The 9,871-nt window shown below is 47.0% G+C and overlaps 1 long non-coding RNA gene across 1 annotated transcript; it reads right to left on the bottom strand.

Annotated features, from left to right (window-relative positions):
- Positions 1-4,603: 4,603 nt before the first annotated feature.
- Positions 4,604-9,391, bottom strand: LOC140592227 (uncharacterized). Its single transcript, XR_011992509.1, has 2 exons — positions 6,929-9,391; positions 4,604-6,805 (listed from the first exon to the last, which is right to left on the bottom strand). It is a non-coding gene; the product is annotated as an uncharacterized lncRNA (long non-coding RNA).
- Positions 9,392-9,871: the final 480 nt, after the last annotated feature.

Raw genomic sequence — 9,871 nt, 5'->3', positions numbered from 1 at the left:
ATACACACGCCAGGACGTGCAGGGAGGGCTGTGCCGGCTGCTGAGCTGACGCTATTGGGGCTCACGCTCAGCCTAAGTGCCGCAGATCACATTCTGGATAAACCTTATTTTTTCTCATCCAGCTCTGCCTTTCCTCACTCTGTGGGCTGTGTGTGGATAAGCGGTCATGCAGGAATCGTGCCTGCAAGGTTGGAGTAACACAAAGTAGGAGGCACAGAAGGAGCATGTCACTGCACACATACCTGCCCAACCCCCCACTTCCTGATGGCTGCAGCCCCTGCGGACGCAACAGTGTTACACTGCAACTGCGCAGACTGGCCTGCTGACATCAGCGCGCCGGGTTACTGCATGCGTAATCTTCCTCCAGGTTTGTTCTTAGACATTCCAGAACATTCTGCAACACTTCCATTAGATTCATTACATACACAGAAGGAGAACGCTGTCCAGAAGTATCACCCAGTGAAAACGGTGAATTCCATAAAAGAATCACAGAAATCAACTGGAAACTTAACGCATAAGCGACAAGTAGGTACAGAGGTATCTTAAAAGTTGTGCATGAACATGACATGTAGTGACAGTTCATAGGCCTCTTAAAAACAAATGAAAACCTTGGAGAACAATATTAGCAGATTCAGTGATGCAGTGACAGAGTGATGCAGTGACACAAAGACACTGTGACACAAAGACTCCAGTGACACAGTGTTCCAGTTCGCAGCAAGCGAGACACCGGGGCTGCATCATGAAGTAGTTGGGCCCTGAGTGGTGTCTGAGATGTTAGATTCCATACTAGAGTGGCCCAGTGACAGGCTCCTGGCCCAGCGACAGGCTCCTGGACCGGTGACAGGCTCCTGGACCGGTGACAGGCTCCTGGACCGGTGACAGGTACAACAGAACTTAAATGTAGTAGGCAATGTGGAGGAATTTACAGTGACAACTGCTGGATGGGAAGGTTTCTTGGAGAGAGTCAGAGTTTGGGGAGGGGGGGGGAGACAGGGTAAACATTCAAGTGCAAGATGTGAGCCATGTCCCATTATCTTTTTTTTGGGGGGGGGGGGGGGCTTGCGGATTCATCTTGTGTGACAGGCTAAGATCATAACTGCATCACACATTATGAACAGATTAACCCGGTGTACTCAGAGACCTGAACGAGCTTCCTGTGTGCGGAGCAGCAGGGGGGGGCAGTGACATCATGACCGGTACCGAATTCATTCGAGATGGTCAAAATTCTGGCTGCAAATGAAAGCCGTGTATCAGAGCAGGCTGCATGAATGTGTGGTTGCCTGGACAACATGTGCACAGATTCATGGGAGTGCGGGCGCTCTGTGCTATGCCCGTGATCAGGCAGGACCCCAATGCAGCCAGAACCCCGCGGCCGTTCCAGGCCGCGTCTCCAACACAAGCGCTGTCATGGTGTCACCGGGCCGGGTATTCAGACGGTATCGCTGTGCCTTTAATCCACAGAGAACACGCTCGCCAGACGCTGGGCCATCTGCCCCATCAGACAGGAGCGGAGTGAATGCAGAGAGGGCTCTGGAACTTCCCAGTATGGGGGGGGGGGTAATTCTAGGAACTCTGGGCGAGCTGGGGGTTCAGCTGAGGCTAAATCAGAAGGGAAAATGCAGCAGCAACCTCAAGCAGGGGTCAGTCAGTGAGAGAATTAGCAGCATCAAAGTCACTTATCAGCATATTTGACTACATTAGCTTGTTTATATGGAGGTACTCGCACGGTGGCTCTGTGGGAAGCACTACTGCCTCACCTCCAGGGTTGGGGGTTCGAGTGTCAGTCTGGGTACGTGCATTTTGCATGTTATTTGGGTTTCTTCTTGCAGTCCAAAGATATGCAGTTAGCCTAATCAGTGCCTCGAAATTGCCCATTGAGTATGATAGCGTGTGTGTGTGCATGTACACTGCGGTGGCCTGGCACTCCCTCCAGAGTATCTCCCCGCCTGCTGCCCGGGATCGGCTACAGCCCCCTGCAGCCCAGTGCGGGACAGGCAGCTAGAAGATGGATGCATTAACCTCACCTGACCCAGCAACTTTAAATCTAAAACAGGGCCCAGATAATGGAAGTGGTGAGTATTGTAACAGCACTCCCAGCCGCGTGACGTGTGAAGTGGTGAGTATTGTAACAGCACTCCCAGCCGTGTGACGTGTGAAGTGGTGAGTATTGTAACAGCCACTCGACTTTCATCTGACTTTGCAAGGACTGATTTTGATATCTCAGTTGATCTTCCTGTTTTTTCTGTCCTTCCTGTTTGTTCTTTTTCCTGGAAGGTCTGGTGTCTGGTGGAGGGTTCAAAATGGAACCTTCACAATAAGGGCACAGTTTATATATATATAATATATATAATTACTCTCCATGAAGCCTGATGCTGACTTAATGCTGTCGTGTGACTCTAAGGGCTGAGCTTAGCGCTTAGCTTATCGACACGATGCTAGCGGCCTGACATGAAGCCTCACTTGGTGTTGAATGACAGTGGACCCGCCTGTGCACATCCACGGCAGCATGTGATGTCACACCTGAGGGACCACAGCCAGGCCATTCCTGCCGGCCCTCTCTCATTCGGCCCTCTGCACTATTCCCCAAGCATTCCAGCATGCAGAACAACACCGGCACTGAGCTTTAAATAATGACAACCAGCGGGAAGAGACAAGGGCCGATCTAATTAAAGGCTCTTCATTTCCCCCCAGGACCAGCATCGGAAAGCACTGGTTTCTCTTTTCTTCGGCCCGGTTTGCGGCGTGCTGGGAGGCTGCAGGTCCCACCCCTCCTCCCGTGACCGGGTGGGGCTGACTTCACAGATCAGAGCAGTAGGTCACTGGAGGGTGGGGGTCCATTCAGTGCTGGGGGCAGGAGCCTGCTTGGCTTCCTGATGGCTTATCAGGCCGCTCCCAGGACAGCCCCCTGTTCCCAGCCCACTGCTGAGAGGGAGTGTCAGGGCTGGTCTTCCTCTGCGATGTCCTGCTGCCGCTCGCACCCCAGCCCCGCGGCACTGCCTCAGGCGTCACCTGACTCATGCATCCGCCGGTTCATACGTCCGCTGGCTCCACTTCCTCCCGCCTCCACCTGATTACAGCTCCTCGCTTCCAGGATACCGCCAGCGTTTTCAACACACTTTGTGAAACCAGTCAACCCAATTCCCAGAACTGATGTATTCCATAAACAAAACATCGGCTAAAGTGTTTTTTCTGCGCCGCAGCAGAGACTGTCTTCTGCGTCATCTTCCTCCCCTGCCTCCATCCAGCACTTGAATGTCAGCGGAATCTAAATCTAATTCTGTCCGTCGGTGCTTCTTCCCATCCACTGTGTTGCCTTGCAGGCTCTACCTGAGAAACCCGACTCCCTCACCAATAGGGGCAATTCTAGTTTTATTTTTTAAGGTGGGTGACATAATAGGGACCATTCATGCAGAGGGGCCCAATGATATGTTTTAAATTAGTGAGTGACAGGGGAGGGGGCTCACCAGGGGCCAATCAGCTTTCTGCTGAGGTCAGTGTCCCTGTGGCCCCACCCCTGTATATACCCCTGCTTACAAAATTGTTACAGTGGTATAATTTATCTGCTTACTTGGCTATATGCAATACGCTTGGCGTGTGTTTGAAAGCTTGTTATTAACCCAGATTTAAGCACCATAGTTAATTTAGCCCAATCTCGCCATATTTAGAGATTAATATGTATTGATATACCATCCTTCCCATAATCCTCCCTGGGTGTGGCTCTCCTTGTGCCCTGTGCTCCCAGGACGATGGACGGACATCCGTCTCCTTTTCACACTCAACACAAACTCTTTCCATTTCTTTAACAATGCATTTTAATGCTATTTTTAAATGCAAGCAAGGAATTTCGCTGAATTGAAACAGGAGAGGTGGGCTCCCCCTTCGGAGGGGTTCAGAGCGGGGGGGCTGTTTGTATCCGTATGGTAGAGAGCCTTCCACTGGCAGTGGGGGGGCTTCAGCTAGGCCTGTGGTCATTTTGTGGCTTTACCTCCCTGCTTGGTTTACTCAGCTTAAATGCTGCGAATGAGAGGCAGGGCTCCGTCTCTGAAACTCATCTCGCCTGCAAGTACAAGATGCAGCTGCTGCCTGATACCATCTGCCTGTGGGGCTGTAAACACTCTCCCGCTGTAGACTAACCTTTTCCCGTGAAATGTGCTGAAGTATCACTGATAAATAAATGCCTTAGGCCTCAAATGGGCTCAGTCAGACAATCCCGGACATGAGCTATCCAGTAGGGGCAGTGAGAATTAGCCCCCCCGACTTGGGTTGAGATGACCGAGACCAGGGACAGAAAACCTGTAATATGTTACGCCCAAACTCTCTTTTCTAGCAATACTGCTGACCGTTTATTGGCATGAACCCCGAGTTACAAGTCGATAACATTTGAATAAAAGCTTTGCTGGTGTTTTTCCTGCAAGTTTGCAAGAACTGATTCACAAAAAATGTTTGGATGAAAACAGGCTCCTGTAAAGATGAGCAAATCCGCCACTTAAACAGCGATATCCGCCGCGCTCTTCAGTATTAGCCAACCCTCTAATTATCAAAATTTTAACTTACTGAACAAGGGCGAGGAAATTGTAGCAAGAGTGAATAATGCCTCGAAGAATTAAAAAGGGATTATTTATTGCCGACAATAAACATCCGTTCATTCAATGACACTTGAACATTAATAAACAAACAAAAAAGATCAGTTAATTCGTTTTCTGAGCAGTTTCATTTTTGTTGGTGTACATTGTAACCCAATTCTGAAAGGGATGAATGACATCGCTGTGGAAGGACGTCACATGTTGAGATGGTCTGTGGGGAGATTGATGATGGTTTTCCTAAGATTCCTCGGTCTTCCTTGGTATTTAGAAGGGGCAATACTTTTGTCCCATGGCTTAATGTAAAAATTTTGAAATAATTAAAAATATTAACTCTGTCACCATACTTCACATGCAAAGTGTTACAACATGCAAGGCGTCTTTAGTGAGGTTTTGCATAAATTTCGCCTCTTGACCAATGTGACCATTTTCTTGGCAGTAGATGTGAAGGACTTTCGTGTTTCTTCTTTCATTTCTGGCACATCTCCTCTCTGATGTTTCTGCATAATTGTTGAAATTTATTCTTGCTGTTCGACACTCAAAGTGACATGGGAACAAGGCAAAGATGGATATTTTATTGAGCCTTCTGGATAAAACTGCACAAAATCCTTAGATTTATGCACGTGTTGACATCGCCATTAATTAACTTCTGAGAAGTTTAAAAATGATGTGAGATGGTGTGGGTTCCTCTCAAATTTTGCAAGTTTCTATTTAATGAAAATTCAAACTGTCACTAATGAGATAAGGCTTTGCTAGAGGGGTTGCACAGAAAAGGCCAACTAAGCATCTTAAACCACTAATTTCATTAATCCCTTAATCATTATAAGAACAGACAAGCTTGGCTGCTCTTCCTGATAATGAACAGAATTTCCACAAGGACACCATCATGTTGAACAGTCACCGGTGTGGTATATCAGTATGAGATATATATGTAGTACCCTTTCTCGCCTTTTAATTATTCATCAGGGCCTGTTAATCATGCTGAATCTTCTGTTTGGTGGTCCCAGTGAAGATGCCCGTCTTCCGTTTGGTGGTCCCAGTGAAGATGCTCGTCTTCCGTTTGGTGGTCCCAATGAAGATGCCCGTCTTCCGTTTGGTGGTCCCAATGAAGATGCCCGTCTTCCATTTGGTGGTCCCAGTGAAGATGCCCGTCTTCCGTTTGGTGGTCCCAGTGAGGTACTGGATCAGCTGTATACTAACTGTCCGATCAATGTCCACTCTTGTGACAAATCTGTAGTATCTGCATCCTGCCCTGTGTCCGCTGGGTTGACATGTGACACATTTATCGGTGCCCCTGTCCCTAAATCGCGACTGGCGCTGGACTTGATAACATTTTTGGTTGTAGCATCGCTAGCTTGGCACTGCAGTTTTTTTATCCAATAACATGAAAGGCAATGAAGTTTTATAGATGGTACACAGAAGGAAATGATGCTTAGGGGGTGTTTTTCCCTAGGAGGACATGAATTCAGCATATTTTGTCCTCTGCCTGTCCAGCACCTAATCAGGAACAGATCTGTTTCTGCATGAACTACGGTGTGTGAATTGTGTGACTTCCTGTGTAGCTACAGTGCATATCTGTATACAACTTGAAGGAAATAAACTAGATCAAACTGAAAAGATTATGTGTAATGTGAAGAGGATGAATAAAAGTGACTGTAAATATTATATTTTTACAGTGCATTGCGTATAAATACCAACATTTTCCCCCTTCTTACTAAAGGTCAACATCCTAGGAGGGGAAATAATTTTGTGCAAAATGGTCTTTAAGCAGAACTAAGCAAATATCCTGCAGAGTCCTGCTTATATCTGTGAGAGCTCTAAGCTTTCTACCGCAGAACGTTTTGTGTAAAAACAAAACAAACCAGAGGCATTACAGCATCACAACACAACATTTTCTGATAAAAGTAACGTTTAAAAAAATAAATTAAAAAAACGCCTAAAATGCTTTTTCACGTCTTTCCTACTGTAAGTCCCCAATCCATCTTTCTTTCAGGCAGAATAAATGTTAAATAATGAATCGGCTTCCACAACGCCGCTTCACTGCCGGTCATGCCCGTCCTCTCTGCCGCTTCGGCCTTTTCCCATGGAGCGGGGGGGGGGGGGGGGCTGCGGAGGACGTGTGCCGTGTGATCTGTGCCGTTTTCGGCATCCTCTCCCTTGCTCTCCTAATGCAAAGCAGCGTGCCCCTCACTCCTATAACACATCATCGTGTGGTCACCTGCTGACTGAGACAAGAACCAGATTCAAAGCGTCCATAACATTGAAGGCAGACAAGCAGCATGACTCCCAGGAATACGTAACATTTACATTTCAGGACATTGCAGAGTCCTAGTATGGAATGGTCTCACCTGTCTAAAGCTGGCTCTTCACAAGGTTCCTGGACCAGATTTATGATCACTATGTTCTAACAGGTAAATAAATATGTTAATAAATACAACAAAAAAACGACACAAAGCTTTTTATTTAACCAACAATGTATCTAGTAGCCAGACAGAAAATTAGATATCAATAAAACAAGTCTAGATTAATGCATTAAGATCTTACATTTAAAGTGCAGAACATGGGTTAAATTACGCATGTCTGAAGCTGCCATAATGGTGTTTTTGTTGATGTAGAATTTCTCTGCTGTGGTTGTGCTGTACAATGGATTTATTTTGTAGTTATAACAATATCCGCATTACATATGAATCTAAATACTATTTTAAACTGTTATATAACAGGACATGATGTATAGTTAACATAGACTCTTTTGGATGTGGACAATTTTCGTTTATTGAAGCCATTTTTAGCTTTTTCATCTTAGTATTTTTAGTTTATTACAATATTATCAGCAACAATGTGTGCCCTGCTTGTCAAGACAACAGTCAAGTGAAACAAACTGCTTGTGTGCCGCCGGCCAGCTAGCGCTCTCTGGTTAGCCACAGAGCTAACCCAGTTCTACGGCCAAAGGACAATTCAGAGGGTTACTTAGATTTAATATTTTTAAAACACAGAGTATTGCCTAAGATCAATAAAAATCATCCAAGTGAAAATCTTTGGTTATTTGTGAAAATAGGAAACAAAGCTGAAAATGTCAATACGTTTATTTAAGTGCCCTTCAGCATCATTTGTGGGAAAGAATTTGGCCCTCTGCACGCATAATTATTAGGTGCGGAACAGTGGCTTGACACACCAGAGCTTATGCCTCTCTGCAAAAATACTTAACCTTGAATTCCTGGTATGATTAAGAAGGACGTTGGAGAACATTTACCGTAGATGGACAAATGAGTCACCTGGCAGGATACCAGTTTCTGAACACACACACAAAGCAAACGCTTCCTCTTGGCACTCTTCTCAAAATCTGAAGTTCCTTCATGTTTGACATCCATTTTCTTGACCTAAGCTGGAACTGAATAGCGTATGTAATCTTCCACCATGTATGCATTTTGCAGTTCGGCGTCTGACAACCTGTCTGTGTATTTGGGTTCGGTGCTCGTTGGTTGCCTGTTGTGGTTCTTCTATTTACAATTCCACGCGGGGCATGCTGGGACATGCTGGGACTAGTGTAGCCGGTGCTACACTAATATAAAAAAGGAATCTGGTCAAGGAATCTGTTCGTTGACCAAATTTTGTACGCGTAACGATGCATTTTTTTCACAAAATTTTTGGTCACGAACCAAATTGATTGTAGGCCACAGTGTTCGTGAACCACAGGCTCCACTGTATTCCTAAAGGTTCCACATCAATTTTATCAGTCTAACCATGAAAAGGGTCAAACAAGTAACAAGCAGCAACAAGGAGGAATATTCTGCAATATCAGACAACCATATATAAAACATAAAATTATGCAAGTAAAGATTTGTATAGAATTTGTATCTTTTTTCCAATGTACTAATCAGATGTTACTGGATTTTTGAGCTGCTGTTACTATGTAAGCAAGCGATTTGTGTTAGTTGCAAGGTGATCTTGACGCTGCATTGTCACATTTTATTGTGTTCTTTTTGAAAAATCAAAGTCATGTCACAGTAAGTCATTCAACATCAACCAAGGAACTGACCAGGGCCACAAACAACCACAGATTCAGCCTCCCCAAGCCTTAAAGTGTTCTGAGTGACATTAGCTTCTTTGACATTGTTTTAGCCCCACATTGTGTGCGGCCCAAAGATTTGCTGTGAGAAGGAGCCTTTATACAAACCACTGACAAGCCTTAACTTGCTGTCCATGGGGATGCATTCAGATCTTTTTACTGTCTGTCTTTATTCACGCGTTCAGAAAATGAGCAGAGTAATTGTTTTGCACATATTTCCTGTCATTGATCAATATTTGTCTAATTCCTCTTGTGCTTTTGCTCATTATGCAGTGATTGGCCTACACTGGGCCCCACGCCTGGTGTAATTCAGCCTGACGGTCTTGATGTTTAGGAATTGATTACACTGCTGTCATTATGACGATCAGGTCAAATTATAACAGCATAGCAAAAATAGGATTTTTATAACTCTGAACCCAACTGAACAATTACTTGTTACATTTGTATATTGTTTACAACTGTTTAAATCTGCTTCACTGCCGCTGTAAGCCTGGACAGACATCCATGCACTAACTTGGCCAGTGTTATATAATGAGTCTGTTCATTGTCCATTGTGGAATGTTTATGTTATGTGAGGTAAAAAAATATGGGTAGTAGTCTTCCCTCTGTCTATACTCCCCTTAAATTATTTAAAATTGTACAAGAATCTTCTTTCGCACTACGTTAAGTTGTGTTTGGAATGGAAATCTCAACCGCGACGTCTGCGCCCCTCATCGCCCCCCGCGACGTCTGCGCCCCTCATCGGCCCCCGAGGCGTCTGCGCCCCTCATCGCCCCCCGCGATGTCTGCGCCCCTCATCGCCCCCCGCGACGTCTGCGCCCCTCATCGGCCCCCGAGGCGTCTGCGCCCCTCATCGCCCCCCGCGGCGTCTGCGCCCCTCATCGCCCCCCGCGACGTCTGCGCCCCTCATCGCCCCCCGCGACGTCTGCGCCCCTCATCGGCCCCCGAGGCGTCTGCGCCCCCCATCGGCCCCCAAGGCGTCTGCGCCCCCCATCGCCCCCCGCGACGTCTGCGCCCCTCATCGCCCCCCGCGACGTCTGCGCCCCTCATCGGCCCCCGAGGCGTCTGCGCCCCCCATCGGCCCCCAAGGCGTCTGCGCCCCCCATCGCCCCCCGCGACGTCTGCGCCCCTCATCGCCCCCCGCGACGTCTGCGCCCCTCATCGGCCCCCGAGGCGTCTGCGCCCCCCATCGGCCCCCAAGGCGTCTGCGCCCCCCATCGCCCCC

This window comes from Paramormyrops kingsleyae, chromosome 8 (genome assembly GCF_048594095.1).
Source record: "Paramormyrops kingsleyae isolate MSU_618 chromosome 8, PKINGS_0.4, whole genome shotgun sequence".
NCBI classification, from domain to species: domain Eukaryota; kingdom Metazoa; phylum Chordata; class Actinopteri; order Osteoglossiformes; family Mormyridae; genus Paramormyrops; species Paramormyrops kingsleyae.
The sequence above is the reverse complement of the archived record's forward strand: the minus strand, read 5'-3'. Positions and strand labels throughout refer to the sequence as shown.